This window comes from Protopterus annectens, chromosome 2.part2 (genome assembly GCF_019279795.1).
Source record: "Protopterus annectens isolate FY-2018-M chromosome 2.part2, PAN1.0, whole genome shotgun sequence".
In the NCBI taxonomy this organism is placed as follows: domain Eukaryota; kingdom Metazoa; phylum Chordata; order Ceratodontiformes; family Protopteridae; genus Protopterus; species Protopterus annectens.
Genome location: NC_056730.1, coordinates 791,825,720 through 791,842,552, shown reverse-complemented (window position 1 = coordinate 791,842,552; position 16,833 = coordinate 791,825,720).

Here is a 16,833-nt window from a genome sequence, read left to right as displayed (position 1 = left end):
TCACAAAGATCCACCATATATATATATATATATATATATATATATATATATATATATATATATATATATATATAGGTCTACTAAAAATGAATGAATGCTCATTTGAATGAAACCCATATAACCGAGACCAAGTAACAAAATCCCAAAAGAATGAAACCTTACAAGAACAAAACACAAAATCACAACAATAACTCACCCCATACAGCACATCATCTGTAAAAAAAAACAAAATAAAAAATGGCTAAACACCGCTAAACCACCATCCTACTACTAACCCTACCCTTAAGTCTACACTACTTTAAAGAAGCAGTAAAAAAAAATACGTACATCATAAATTGCATAAATCTGTGCCTCCCACATCACCGTAACTTAAATATACCATCTACAAAACCACAATACCTTGTGGAAAAGGGCATATGTACATCTAGTTGGCTATTGCTGAAATGAATTGCAGGCCAGTAACTGTTTTTGTGATTTTGTTTTTCGTTCTTGTAAGTTTTCTTTCTTTTTGGGAATCCGGTTACTTTGTCTTGGTTATATGGGTTTGGTTCAAATCATTTGAAGTAGACCTATATATATATATATATATATATATATATATATATATATATATATATATATATATATATATATATATATACACACACACACACACACACACACACACACACACACATATATATATATATATATATATATATATATATATATATACATACATATATATTGTTCGAAGCAAAGTCCATGCTTAAAAATTCACTTTTACTTGCAGACAAATTAGACCCTACAATAAGCTGTGTGGAAACACTCTAATCCACAAATTTATACTATGGCCATAAGCAAATCTTTAATGCCCACAGTTGGTAAAATATCATCCATTTCAAGAGTGACAAATCAGATTTTGTCCAAAAAGTCCCGTACATTGTTTGAAAACTCACAAACTTCCCAACAACATTCATAACTTTTGAATCAATGAATATGGCAAAGGGTTTAGTTTTGGAGTCACCTGCTGAAATGATGGGTCACCGCAGTAAATCCCTGATGTATTACAGAATTTAGGGTTGCCAAATATAGCAGGCATTTTGGGTTTTGTTACACATAAAAACTAAAAGGTGTCCATGTTAATAATATCCTCAAAAGGGAATCCTCCAGGAAAAAAAAAAATGAATGGTGTAGGAAATGTTCCAGATCTCATTTTTGGACTTACTCTGGTAAAACTGATAATTGAGTAACATGTTAATAATTTTACAAGTAATCAATATTACCCTTGACAACCAACGTGACACCTTTGTCTGGCTTCATAATCCTGACTCACTTGTTTCCCTGAAATTCTTGGAAAACATCCAGTTCAAAAGAAGTTAAATTTTAAAACTAATTTTGGGAAGACAGTTGTAGAGCAGATCTAATTTGTTTAGTGCAAATTCCCTCATACCAGACTAATGAGGGGTGCAATGGGGCATTCCATATGTAATACCGACAAGAACATGGCAGATTCCCAGTATCCATACCATCACTGCAAAAATAAACTTAAGATTTAATTAAAACTGAGTTAAGTGATGGCACCCTTATAATTCAAGCATTTGCAGGTATAAAAGTAAAGTCATGTTTAAAGAGGGTATGATGGCATTTGATAATAAATTTAGAAATGTAATGAAACATTTTTAAAGTCAGAGTTGAACATTTCTATGAAAACATCCTGTAATAATGTGACTGAACATTTCAGGAGTTAATAGTATGTCGTCCCACTGTTACATCTGTTGCGCTGTGGAAAATTCAATCATGTAGATGTCACAGATTGGTTCAAACCTCCATGACATTTGGCTGTCCTCAGAGATTGCCATAAAGGGATTGATTCTAAACCAAATTCGTGATTGTCAAAGATCTGGTGTTGCTCTGATGAACTGCTAACATCCAGTTATCACAGTCTCAATATTAGTATGGCACACTTTGTTTTCAGTGTATTCCATATTACCATTTAAAAACATTTTCTACTTCATCACATAGTAAAGATGTGCTTTTCTATCTACAAATAAATTTGCTCATAAGATAATTTCCTTGAAACAAAGAGTAAATGATTATTGATTGAATAGACCAACCCCAGGATTCACGAAGCCTCCGTGTAAGAGTTATAACTCTTACACGGAGGCTGCAGTTAAACGGAGTGATGTCAGCATGCTTTGCATATTCATGAGAGCATGCTGAATCACACCTAAGTCTAACACGGTCCGTGTAAGACAGTAGGGGGCGTGTCCGTAGGCTGAGCCCTGCAAGTGGACACGCCCCAAGAAGTGTAAAAGTGCCCAAAGTAAACACCCACAACAGAGTCCACGGAAATGTGAATAAACACAACACAACACATGCCCCCACAGACTATGAACATAAAATATATATAAATGAACATGTTATATATTTTTTTTAAATTGTAAAGATGTTTAACCGTGAGTGCTTTCGTTTGTGGCGTGCCATAGCGCAGCTACAGTTAGCAGTCAGTGGGAAAGCATATAAGAACTAAATATGCAAAATAAGCCAGGAAGCAATAGCGTAGCGGTAGAGATGTTGGATGCAGAGCAGCCATTCATGGTTCGAGCCCCCACAACACCAATTTTTTTTTTTTTTGCAAATTAAGCAGGAAACAAGTCCATGACAAATATGTACACATAAAACCACAAGTTATGTAAAATGTAATGAAATAGCCCATTTATATTGAAGACATGTGAGGTAACAAAAGAAGAAAAAATGCCAGATATGCCCATAGCTGAGCTACAGTTTAACAGAGTGAGTACATGTGCCCGTAGATGAGCAGTGGTTTAACTGGTGCAAAATGAGTGCCCGTAGCTGAGCAGTGGTTTAACATGCTAAATCTATGTGCCCCTAACTGAGCTGAGTGTAATATGCGTGCTGATAGCCAAATGAGGCTTAAAGCAGCGTACCCCATTTGCGCGAGGCTGCGCACCGTGCAAACAAGCTAACCGACAGGCAACGTTGAGCAAGCCGTATCAAAACTGCCTTTACACAGACACACCCCTCAGCATGTCTAGACAGTCATGAAAAATAAAAAGCAGTGGCCAGGTTCGAACCCAGGATACTGTACACCATAGTCAAGGTACAGAACCACTAAGCAATGACAGCAGTACCTGTAAATGCAATAATAGCTAATATATAGGAATGAATACAAACTAGAGCATGACAATGCAGGTTTACTGAAGTTGATACAATTCCAAAATGGCCAATCTCAGATATGTGCGGGAAAAACGGACTATATAAGCCCCATAGGCGGGAATACACAGCATAAACGATTGTAGAACTGACCTGCAGGCAGAATGACAGGAGTAGGAGAGGGTAGTCGCTTTCGAGCACAGAGGTGGAGTGTTGAGAAGTCCAGGTACATGGTCTGGCTCCTAGTCCATAATCATGAGGCCCAACTCATGCAGGGCCAGGTCTTCTGGGGAGCATACAGGGCTGAGGCGTGGGACCGGTTGGCTCATGATCTCACCAGTGCCACAGGGATTCCAAGGACTGGTGAGCAGGTCTGTCACCACCATGCGGACCTGAAGAGATGCAAGCAGGACCAACTGAACCTTTGGATCCAGTAACATTTAATTATGCATGTAAGAAATTAAACTAGCTGATATTATGGAGATGTGTATTCCAATATTACTTCATTTATATTACAGCTGCAGGTGTCCGTTCTGCAAACCGCAGAGCCTATGGCGATAGGCTGGTGCGGTTGCACCACCAGGCAGGTCAGTAATCCACTACCAGTAACTGTAAACAAATATAAAAGTATGACAGTCAGCAAAAGAGTGCAGTGTAGTCAGTAAGGAATAAAATCTGCAAGTAACAGTGTGAAAGTGTATGCAAGTATTGCTTGATTACAAGAGTTTTCAGCCTGTAAGTTTAACCTAAACATGAAACTGTCCGACATATATTCTGAAATAAAAATGCCCTGCCTGTAAGAAAATAGTACACAACCTGCAGCAGGCTGAAAAGTATAGCTGCAGAAGATGATGAAATCACATGTGTGAAATATATCCCTGTGGAAATACTGAAACATGACAGAAGTGAGACTGCTGGAAAGGATTGTAATAACTACTGTTAAAACATGTCAATAAAGCCTAGAAGTACCATCCTGAATAGTAAAATGAAAGCAAGTGAGAGAGTGTGAGAAAGTGCCATGAATCCAGCAATACAGTAGTAATAACCCCTGAATAAAGTATACTGCAGTCAAGACAGAATGAAATGCATGTGAGAATCAAAACCAAACAGCAAAATCTGTTCAAAGTGTTGCTGCATCTGGAATGTGTATCCCAAAATCAGGATATGTTGCTCTCAGTCTGCAATATGCAGATAGGATGTTTGTCTGATATACCAAACATCCACACTTGTCTACAGCTATATAAAGCAAATGTAGCCCTGATGTAGCTGAACAAAGCTAGATATGAATGTGTATGAAGAACCATAAAATGTATATTGATGTTGCATTAACAGTCCTATCACCAAGTTGAAATAGTTATCATATAGGAAACTGTAGTTAGAACAGTAGTGTTTATATAACTGTAGCTATTAGAAATGTACAGCATATGTATTGTTATTCAAAGGTGTTAATATTACTTTCTTCACCCCACCCTATAACCACATATAACCCATTCCACGTGAAAATGGTATGTGCAATCACAATTAACACCCCTGGACATTTGTCCTGTTGGGTCATATATATTTGCATGTCTGTTGATGCATCTGCCCTGTTCATACATCCACACCTGATGGCCTGTTGCCATCAATTAACCCTGCATGTTGTTGGACTTTGTATTTCTGTTCAAATTATGCATGTGTTATGCACGCTGTTCAATGGTGTGAATATCTGGGTGTTTGGTTAATGGGAATACTAATGTATGCTGTTACAACTAATTGTGAATGGTATTATATGTCACTAACCCAAACTGTCATGACATAATGCAAAACATAGTACGACAGGGAAGGCGGGTTCCAGCGGACCAACCTCTCCCACCTCAGCTGGCGAGTGCACCTGGCACTAGTGCCGAGTCCGGACCCTCCTCCAGTGGCCCTGTGCCACCTGCGGGTGGAAGCACTGCAGGGGATGGGGCTCACCCCCCCTCTGCAAGTGTGGCCGGAGGAGGACCACCACCCACCCTCCGTAGCATCCGGACTGTGGTGCGTAGGGAGATTCGGGACTCTGTTCTCGAGCCCCTATGCCAGCTCGAGGCATAGTTGGCGCAACTAACGGGCATGGCTGTTTCCCCGCCTACACAGCCCCCAGCACAGCCCCATCCTGGGCAGTGAAGGAACAGTGGCAACTGCCTATGGGTGGGGATATCAGTTCCACTGTTGCCATCTGTGGGCTCATGGGCTCTGGATATCCATACCTCCATCCCCGTCAATTGTGTAACCCCCCCACATGTGTCATACACCGCCCCTGTATGCATCTTGTTTGTCTTGTCTGTTTACCTACCCAACCTACCTCCCCAGCTGTACCGACTTCCTTCACCTGACATACCACTCTCACCTGAAAAAAAAAAGGGCACTCTGTACCCACAAAAAAATTACGCCCCATACATAGCTGCCCATTCCGCACACATGTCTACTGGACATGGAACCTATCAATTACAATTGGCTGTACAACAAGTATTATTGTTGTCCTGACACCTCTCTCAGGGGTGGAAGGTTTCAAATGTCACACCAAATTACATACATATGCACAGCTGTTGCTGATGAAGAAATGGGCAGCTATGGGCCTTACCTACATCCCTCCTGCACATCCCAAGCTTGTTTCCCTACTGTCTTACCCTCTTTGTGACCTCTTTTTCACCACTTTCCTGTCTCCCCATTTTCTTTTCTTTCAAAGAAAATAGCGCGGGTGTGCGCAAGAGTAAGCACGTTTAAGCGGTTGTAAGCGGGTGTGCGCGGAGCTAACCACCAGTGCGCATGCGTGAGCTCCGCGCAAACCAGCGCTAACCCGGTTACAACTGCTTAAAAGTGCCTTAGTCACTTTGATTGACAGGTCCTGTACTCAGCTCAAAAGCAAAATAAAATCCCACTGGGAGTCCCGAACCCAGGACCTTGGAAACAGTAGTCTGCATGACTTACCACTAAGCCATGACTCTTATACAAGAGCATTGTGCTAAAATAAATATATCATGTAATAGTAGGAATGAATGTAAAGGGAATATAGATGTGTAGTACACAAAGAATGCCATTTAGAATTACTATCAAAACTAGTGGATTTCCATAATAGTAGTGTGTGAACAGAAACAGCCATGCTAGTTGGAAGCTAGTAGGTAATAATGTCACTATAGCACCTTGCAAGACACACACATACTCACAGCAGGATAAGCACTGCCCATACCCCACAACCTCTTACAGGAACACATCTGGACCAAGTAATAAAATATGTGGAGCAAAGGCCCAAAACCAGGGACACATTACAAATAATGTTACAACAAACGCAGACAGTTCAGAGAGTAACAGGGTCTGCACTTTGTGGGATGTTTGGAAGGGTATGCAGTCTGAAACTTAAATGTTTGTCACCATATTCTGACTTGAGCCCAAAGTGACTTGCCAGAAAAAGGTGTGCATGAGATATTGACCAAAATATGAGGCAGAAATGTGGACAACCTGCAAATATCTGTACACATGATGGGTCTGACACCACCATATTTGAATAGTTAAGAGCCTAGACATAGCAACAGTGAATGACTTACAGCTATGCCCCACAGACCCCATGTGAAATGTACAAACAGTAGGCAGAAAGGTGTAACATATGCAATGGTAACTATGGAGTCCTGAAAGTATTCACCACTTGCATGGCAGAAAAAGTGTAGTAATACATATGCTCATGCTAACCCACAGTCACAACTGCAGCATACCAGACATTTTAATGGGTGTACCCCATTGATATGTACCATTCCATGAGGCACATAACAGATGAACCTGAAAGTCTCTGGGGCCTGCTCAGCAGCATACTCAAATACCCTAATAGATGTCAAGGCCCACACCATGGCCAGACCACACTGCATGCTGTAGCACCCTAGCAGATATAGCAAGCATTCCAAGGTGTGAATGTACATGGAAAATAGGAAAGCTACAGCAGCACACTACGGTCAAGACACCTAGCAGGCATACAAGTAGTGACTGTAAAGGGCAACTATTGAAGCCTTAGCAACAAAGTGCAAGCAAAAGTGAAAGGAAAGTACACACACACACACACACACACACACACACACACACACACATTAACAGTAGTAGTAGTTGTAGGTGTCAGTGTACATACACAGTTAGTACAGGAAACTGGAGAAATGAATGGAGGAATGTTAATCTACAACACACCTGGAAATATGAGAGAGATACCAACCTTTACACTCACAGAACATTGTCTACAGCATAACGGCATGGTCCCTGCCCTTAAAATCTGAAAGGGCTACGCCTATCTCACATACCTTTTTATAGCACTATTCTGAAATCACAGTGAGAACTGCAATCAGTACACAACTGGCTGCATGCAATTAGCAAATGCTGGCTAACAATTGGTGCAGAGGCCATCACATGGGCATATGCAGATACCTACAAAAGTATGCTATACTCCATGTCCACACATGCAATACTTTCATTGCACCCTGAGAAGGATGTGAGAGAGAGAGAGAGAGAGAGAGAGAGACAGAGACAGAGACAGAGACAGAGAAAACTGCAATTAAACAGACAGAAACAAATTGTTCAGCAACAGCTACCTGAAAGCTGACAACTGGGAAGTGGAGCAGCAGGACACAGAACCAGACGGCAACACAAGCAGCTATGACAAACACAGGTAATGTAAAGTAATACTATAAAGGTCTACATACTGTGAACCCTCCATATGTGTCATTGGTCTGTATCCATATGTATATGAAGATGTGTAAAGGGCAGGGGACATACAGCAACTATCAGTGAAGGCTGTACATACATTTGTATGTGAGAGCATCTATGTGCACATATCAATGTTGTTTGATTGTAGGTTGTAGTGCCATGTACAAAGTAGGTTTCACTGTTATGTATGTTTAGCAGTATGTTAGTGTGTGTATACAGTATGGTAGACAAATATGTTGATATACCTGTCTAACATATGGATACGTATGTATGTCAACATATGTATGTGTATATATATATATATATATATATATATATATATATATATATATATATATATAATATGCATATATGTATACATACATAGAGAGAGAGATGTAGGAATACATAGACAGATGTAGATAGAATATTGTACAAACATATCTATGTAATGCACACATACAGATATAGATATATGTAGATACATATACATAGACAGACTGATCTGACTACCTACAGGTATGACTGTATATGACGACCTGCAACACAGCCTGTCCCACCCTATCTGTCACTCACACCCCCTCTGTGTACCCCCTCCACATCTATAGCAATATATGTACATCAATATATATATGTGTATATGTATACGGACATATATATATATATATATATATATATATATATATATATATATATATATATATACACATATAGATATATCTATATACATATATATATATATATATATATATATAGAGAGAGAGAGAGAGATGTATATAAATTCTGAGTGAGGCACATGTGTACAGATGTATTGCAACAGGTGCCTGGTGACAAAGGCATGGAGTGAACACAAGTGTCAAAACCGGAGTACCATACCACATTCCAGATCACCTACACCAGTAACCACCAGATATGTGATTGGCTGCCCACCACTGCATGTGTCAGGGGTGAACAGGGTCATAAATGTGTACAATAGTGGCCCCAATGATATTCACAGTGGCACACTATCCCTGGAATACCTGCACATGGTATGTGTCAGCGACATGGTGTGTCAGCTATGGACATGTAGCCCGGTGTACACCTCCACACCACATAATGGATGCCATGGTATGGACCTCACATGACAGCTACAGATATGGAGAAGGACACATTGACATGTACAACACTGTGACAATGCACTCAAACACATTACCAATGCACAGTGACTGACAACACCACAGAGTACACATATGCTACCCACATAGAGGTTACCACTCCCGGATTTACATATGTAAGTCACACCCATGACAGATGTCCAACAACCATAGTAACACCTCACACCATCCACAACCTAAATGTCTGCTGTGTGTCGTCCGTGCCACTGCAATAGAGTGCACATGTGGAGGTAAGAGTTCCTACCCACAGATAAGACATACCCTGCAATAAACCACACAGTGTTAAGAAGCAAGACTCCCCATGAGTACATGTCACACATACTCCTGCTGAATGTTAGTCAGATAGGTAATATGCCATATGAGTCACCCTGTGTAACTGTGTGACAGCAGCAGGTACCATCATACCACATGTGTCACAATGGTCAGGGTAGCAGAACAGTACACTGCTGTAGTCCCAGGGGCAATAGCATATTGTATAGTATTGTATTGTAATGTAATGTATTGTGTTGTATTGTATTGGTATGTTGAGGTGCCTCCTTCGTGGAGTGGAACCACTGCTGCTGTGCGCCAGTGTACAGATACATATCCTGTAGTCAGGCTAGTGTTACATAGCACTTCTATATGTGTGTTTAGCTCCTGTCAGAGTTTATGTAGCATGCAACTGGGGATACCATCAGGTCCCAAACATGTTGTGTATTCTGCTGTCCTGAGGGTGGCTCTCACCTGGACATCTGTGATGACAGGGAGGTTACAGTCAGCTGGGATAACTATGCCTTATTTTGGGGGAGAGGGCGGGGTGACACCTGCACTGAACCTGTCTGCCACAATGTTGTCAATATCTGTGGTGTCAGTGAAATATTTGTTGTTGTGTACTACCTATGGGCATAGAGGATGGATCCTGACCAGGTTGCTAACATAACTGAAGAAGGCCTTCTGGTTATCTGTAGTGTCCCTCTTGATTTCCCTCTCAAAGTTGCCCATGTATTTTGTATGATGGAAAATAGATCCTTACTAGTGCTGCTCAGACATGCCCTCCCTTTATGGAATTATGCTCTGTCTTGCAGTAGCTTCCTTCTTCTGTAATACAATCTGTCTATGGCTGGGGTCCACCAGACAGGATACTGTCCCTTTGTGGAGAGTGTCTTGGTCATATATGGGATTGCATGATCCATGCATTCTTGGAGATGTCTGTAGAAAGCAATTGTGTAGGGGTCAGCATTGTGGGTTGTATCTGCCACTGGCCCGGTGGGCTGAAAGGATACCATGTCACTGTTACAAAGTGTAAAGTTTGTATCTGTAATGTTATGCACTATAGTCGTTTGTGCTGGTGGTGGAGGTGGGATATGTATATCCAGGGCAATTAGTGTGTGGTCAGCTCACAGTAGTTGATGATGTAGGCCATACAGTACCTAGATACAAACCCCCAGAGTGAGGAGGTGCTCTTGACCTGAATCAGTGTTCTGACTGCTGGGGTTTGGTAGTATGTCGTATGGAGTCTGCCAGGTACTGTTGCACAGTTGCTGGCTGAGCACTGATACCTGGCCATCTACATGTGTATCCACCAATAGACAGACAGATGGTACATATGTGAGATATGTTGTATCATAACAGTCGAGTAGCATGTGTAGTATGTGTGCCAAATTCTGCTGACATATATTGCTGATACCAGGTTATTTTTTTTCTCAGGTACATGGCCCACCCGCGGAATCCCACCTACTCCACAGCTGAGGATGAGGAGATACACCAGAGCCTGGTGCGGGATTATGCAATACTGTTTTCCCGCACCAGCCAGAATCAGCAGGAGAGGGCTGCACTGTGGCAAGACCTTGTCCGTCGGGTAAATGACATAGGCACGCATAATAGGACATATGAGCAGGTACGACATCACTGCAGTGATTTAATCAGACATGTCCGTCAGCGTCGCCGGATATCCACAGGCAACAGGTCGCCACAGGTGGTGGGGTGGCTACACATCCCCACTCACCAGACTGGAGGGACTACTCATGAGTGTAGTGGCTCCAGTCTGCCAGCAACAACAACAGCAGCAGACATGGATTATGATGGAGGCTGGAGCCACACAGCAGCAAGACAGTGAACGTGCAGGTAATATGCCATATGTATAGTTGACTGTTGTGTACACTGGTAGTTAATGCATGTGTGAGGTGTGTCCTTGGTTTGTAGCTGTCACCATAGTATTTAATGTGCAAGTGTGATATCCTCAATATTAGCAGCTGACCTGTGAAAGGCGACTGTTGTACTACTGACCTGTATCATACTCAGTAACAATGGCACAGTTGTGCCCACTGCCATTAGTTTCTTCACGTCTGCAGGACCCTCTGGTATAACAGCAATGCAGCCTATCCATGCTGCTGAGTGTGTATTAACAATTCCTGTAATAGTGTTGATAGTAATAGTACTATTTGGCTCACTTAGTAGTGCTCTTTGTATGCATGTAGGTGTGTCTGTGTCTGTGTGTTGATATCATGCATACTGAGTACTGTACAATTGTGTGAAACTGTGTGCATGTGTGCATGTGTGCATGTGTGCACCTGTGCATGTGTGCATGTGTGCATGTGTGCATGTGTGCACCTGTGCATGTGTACATGTGTGCATGTGTGCATGTGTGCACCTGTGCATGTGTGCATGTGTGCACCTGTGCATGTGTGCATGTGTGCATGTGTGCATGTGTGCATGTGTGCATGTGTGCACCTGTGCATGTGTGCATGTGTGCATGTGTGCACCTGTGCATGTGTGCATGTGTGCATGTGTGCACCTGCGCATGTGTGCACCTGTGCACGTGTTCATGTGTGCACGTGTGCATGTGTGCATTTGTGCACCTGTGCATGTGTGCATCGCTGGTAATGTGTAGACATTGTAAACTGTGTTTCCTGTTTCCCTCCCACAGGTTCTGTTGCTGCTCTGGTGTCATGTAGCAGGGAACCTGAGTCAGGTGCCGTGGGTACTGATCATGATGACATCTGTGTAATGGCACAGGAAAGAATGCCAGGGTCTGCCATTGGTCAGCCGATTGACAGTACACAGCTGTCGACCCCATCAATGCGCACAGTTATCCTGCCAATACACCCTTTGTCACCAATGTCGCTAGGTGATGGACAGCATACAGTGGGCATTGACCAGGGTAATGTGGTATCTGTGGCACATGCCTCCCCACACAGCAGCCATGGGCATGGCCCAGAGATGGTACCACACAGACAGATGTCCAGGGGTTCTCGTGGGAGCATCCGTGGGCGTACTGCCCCTGTCAGATGTGCCCACAGAGGTCTTTCAACCTCAGCCATGTTTCGGGCTGTCATGCAGGCACAGTCACGTATGGAACGGTACACCAGACAGGGTCTGAGGGAGCTGACAGCATGTCGCACATCCCTGACTGACATTATGCGTGACATTGCGGCTGCCATCCGTGATTTCACCAATGTCATAGACAGACGTTGTGGGGACATATTAGACCGGTTCCACAACTACATGTCCATGAGCCAGGGCGATGGTGGGCGGTTGAGGCGTCGACGTGGCCGTATGCCAGCAACAGCAGCAGCTGGCAGTCGTCGCAGACGACAACAGGGCCGCGGCCGCCCCCGTAGTGCCAGCAGCAGCCCCAGCAATGCTGGGTCTGTGCTGTCATCAGACCGCCCCAGGAGACCAAGTGCACGTGGCTCTGGCCAGGCCCGACAGGGATCTGTGTCCAGTCAACAAACACCTGCTTCTGATGACAGTACCCAGTCTGGGTTGGTACTGGATATGGTCCGTAGCACCCCTGCAAGGCACAGGTACCGTGTCCGTGGCCAGAGACACTGATCTGTATGACCTGGCAGGTACAGTCTGTGGCTGTCCACAAACACCAGTATATGGCAGCCATGAGGTGCATCCATACACACATGCAAATTGACAACACCTAGGGCTACCGCATACACGCACACACCGCATCAACATTGCCCCACCTTCTACTGCTGTCCCTCACCAACACACATACACATACATGTCAATTGGTGGTATCGGTGGCTGACTCAGGCATACCAAGTTCACACCCTGTGCATATGATGAAACTGTGCCACCTCCTGCAATCTGTAACAACTGTGCAGGTACAGGTTAACATGTTGCTGATGCACAGGGTGACCACATAGATGTGTAGTAATAGTATCATGTTGTTAACAGTACTGTGTGCTGAATTAATTGTGGGTATATCACAGCATGCCTGATGCAGTAAGTGTGTGATTGTCATGTCCTGTTGTCTACACCCATGGTAAGTACCATAGTGTATCATCTGCACATGTTGGCATACTGGTGGTAATGATGTCAACAGAAGGCTACATACATAGGTAGCACAGGGGATAGGATAATGAATGTAGTAATACACAATGATGGACATGTAAATTGCAAGTGGCATGTTGCCCACACTAGACTCTGCAATGCAGATGTTTGAGGATGTTGATATGTGTGCAGTACTACACGACTGGTACAGGACACACAGGAGCACCCTAGCACTGCATGCTCACATCTCATACCATGCTAGACAGCCCCAACACACATAACTAACTGTCACAGGAGGGAGAGTCCCCATATATGTCAGGGATACTGTGATGGTAGGCCAGGGAGCATACATCCTACTAAGTATGGAACCACTGAGTGAAGGCTCAGTGTCTGTTATTTCATATGTGTATTACTGCAGGTATGAGCACATGGGTTTCTATCCAGTTATTGTACATCCTGACAGTACATGGTCTGTACACTTGTGTGCACTGAGACTGGACCCTAGCCATCTGACCCATGTATTTCCATGTACATGTGCATAGTGCCTGCATATTTGCAGTGTTACCTACTGGAACTGGTACAGCTTGTTTGTTGTACAATGGACTACATGCAGCCCTGTTTACTGTAGCTTTGTTTGCATGCATGTTTGCTTGCAATTACCCTGGAATACTGATCGCACCTGCAATGCATAGTTATAAAGCTTCTGTGGACTCCTAGTGCCATCTGCATAGCCTACTATATGTATGTCCATGTCCCACTTGACAGGATGTCACTGTTTGTCCTGTTCACATGTACATTGTCTGTGACACAGTGCATATGACTTACCTGGCATATGTCCACGTGAGCAGTCAAATATGCTACTGCTAACTAATGACAGGCACTACACCTTCACATATTCATTTTCTGTTGAACTACCTGCTTTGCTAGGTATGGCCTGCACCTGTCACCCCTGGGCTTTCAGATATTGGCAAAGGCTCTTGCTACCCCCATAGTGCCTATGTTAGGCAGGGCTCAAATGACAAACCCACCTTCATAGGTATCACAAGGGATAAGAAACTAAGAGCAATGCTACCCAACGCCAGAGGTCTAAACCTCCAGATGCATGCACCCAAAACACTCCTTGGCATGGAGAACATCGATATCTGTGCAGTAACAGATGCCTGGTTCAGGGCTACTGAGAGCACACCAGCACTAACAGGTTTAACCCAGTTGATTTCTTTGAAACAATCACCAAGGCCATTGACGAGGGGAAGGTGGTTCACACAGCCTACCTGGACCTTGCAAAAGCCTTCACAACAATACCCCACTTGGGCATTCTAGAGAAGCACACCAGCTTAAATATAAGCCCCTATGTCACTAGATGGATTGCACAGTGGCTCAAGGACAGAACCCACATGGTTAGCATTGCTGGAGCCATGCCAGACTCCAAACCAGTTACGAGTTGTGTCCCACAAGGCTCCGTCCTGGGACCTCTCTTGTTTGGTATATATTTATTGGAGGTACAGGCCAGCACGGACGGACTGTGGCTGACCAAATATGCAGATGACTGCAAACTGGCCACCATAATCGACTCTCCAGCCGACACAAGCATCTTCCAAAGGGGCATCATAGAAACAGACAACTTGTGCCAGAGCCATGGCCTTCAGCTGAACAGTGTTTAGAAAGGGGAATGTGCATCCTGTAGTCTGTTCACCTAGTTGCCAAAAGGGACATTGTCCTCACACACACTAACCCCCTTCAGCCAAAAACACACACTTGCCAATTGCAGGATTCAAACCCCTATCTGACTATGTTATGACACTCGAGACAGACACAGTAGCAGAGTGTGCTATTCGCATTACTGGGAAGTTTTACTTCTCTTGCTTTACTTATAGGGTGCTGACATCATCAGTGTTTAGAAAGGGGAATGTGCATCCTGTAGTCTGTTCTCCTAGTTGTCAAAAGGGACATTTCCCTCACACACACTAACTCCCCTCAGACAAACACACACACGTGCCAGTCGCAGGATTCAAACCCCTATCTAACTATGTTATGACACCTGAGACGGATGCATTAGCAGAGTGCGCTATTCGCATTACTGGGAGGTTTCCCTTCTCCTGCTATACTTATAGAGTGCTGACATCATCAGTGTTTAGAAAGGGGAATGTGCATCCTGTAGTCTGTTCTCCTAGTTGCCAAAAGGGACACTATCCTCACACACACTAACCCCCCCTCAGACAAACACACACACTTGCCATTCGCTGGATTCAAACCCCTACCTAACTATGTTATGATACTTGAGACAGACGCATTAGCGGAGTGTGCTATTCGCATTACTGGGAAGTTTGTTTTCTCCTGCTGTACTTATAGGGTGCTGACATCATCGGTGTTTAGAAAGGGAATGTGCATCCTGTAGTGTGTTTTCCTAGTTGCCAAAAGGGACGTTTCTCTCCTACAGACTTACACACACACCAACCCCACTCACACACACTGAGCATTTACAGGATTCAAACCCCTACCTAACTATGTTATGACACTTGAGACGGACGCATTAGCGGAGCGCACTATTTGCATTACTGAGAAGTTTCTTTTCTCCTGCTGTACTTATAGGGTGCTGACATCATCGGTGTTTAGAAAGGGGAATGTGCATCCTGTGGGGAGGCAGACACCAAGCACACTCTGGCTAAGCTGTCACTCCCTAGGGCAAACAGCCTAGTGTTGACCTCTACACCCATATGTTTAATTGTCAAATGCACATTATTTGTTGCTGATAGACAGTTTGCCCATCTTTATTGCCATAGCATTCCCTGTTTGTATGAACAACTTGTGCATCTGTGGAAGATGTTTGCATATGGGAGGGACCCACTATATCACGTATGTCTCTGTAGTCATTTAACTGTGTGCACTGGGCAGACTGCTGTAATGTGGTTGGTTCCTGGAATAACACATAAAAATGCCAGATATGTGTGTCCAACTGCTAAACTGAGATTTGGCCTAAGTGTGTGAGCATGCCCAGTTCAGCCTTCCCATGGCATGTTGTCTGACATATGCCTCATTTATCAAAGTGTGTGAGCATGCCCAGTGTGAGCATTCCATATGTTGGACTCTGCAGCCCACCACATTTGTGGATGAGTGTGAACTTCAACAAATATCACCCGTTTATGGTTGTGTGTTGTGTGTCATGTTGTGTAGTTACTGTACAACTGATTTGTGTGTGAACACAACAGGATTATACTGTGCCTGCAGTGTTTGCATGGGATACTTTGCATACAGTTGTCAACATCCTTTCACACTGACCTAACACTGTAGTACTGTATAGTGTACTGGTAGTACTTTGACTGTGGTGGACAGTATCCTGGGCTTTAGTGCTATCACTGCTTTACATTTCGATAGTGGGCACAACAGCCTGGTTAGGGGCCAGTTGTGTACATCTGACCATGTTGCATTCTGTTCAGATATTAACTACTTAAACCAGGCTTGTCCAACATTGGTAGTGTATTCCACAACATAGGTGTACATTTGCAAACACCAGCGATGTGCCCTAGTCCATGTCTAATGCTAGTTGGAGAGTGTGTTTGTCCTTCAACACACATTGTAA